Raw genomic sequence first — 300 nt, 5'->3', positions numbered from 1 at the left:
CCGATCACCACATGGGAGCAACTGTCTGGCTGAGAGTGAAACAGCTGATCTGTGGAAGCCTAAATGGAATGAGAATCAGACAGTCTTTTCCACAGCCATACACACCCCAGAGAGGGATGCAGGTCCCATAGAAGGTGCAGCAGGTAACATATGGTTCATGGAGATTGTGGAGAAATCCCTGGCTGTGATCTGCTGTCTACTGGTTAGAGACAAATTGATGGAATGTGCGAATGAGGAGATTGTGTGGGAAACGCCTGTGGCAGTAAGCCAGGCAGCCATTGAAGGAAGGTGACACTTTTG

The sequence above is a fragment of the Bison bison genome, unplaced genomic scaffold (assembly GCF_000754665.1).
Source record: "Bison bison bison isolate TAMUID 2011002044 unplaced genomic scaffold, Bison_UMD1.0 scf7180017864500, whole genome shotgun sequence".
Classification (NCBI taxonomy): domain Eukaryota; kingdom Metazoa; phylum Chordata; class Mammalia; order Artiodactyla; family Bovidae; genus Bison; species Bison bison.
Note: the sequence above shows the minus strand (reverse complement) of the source record.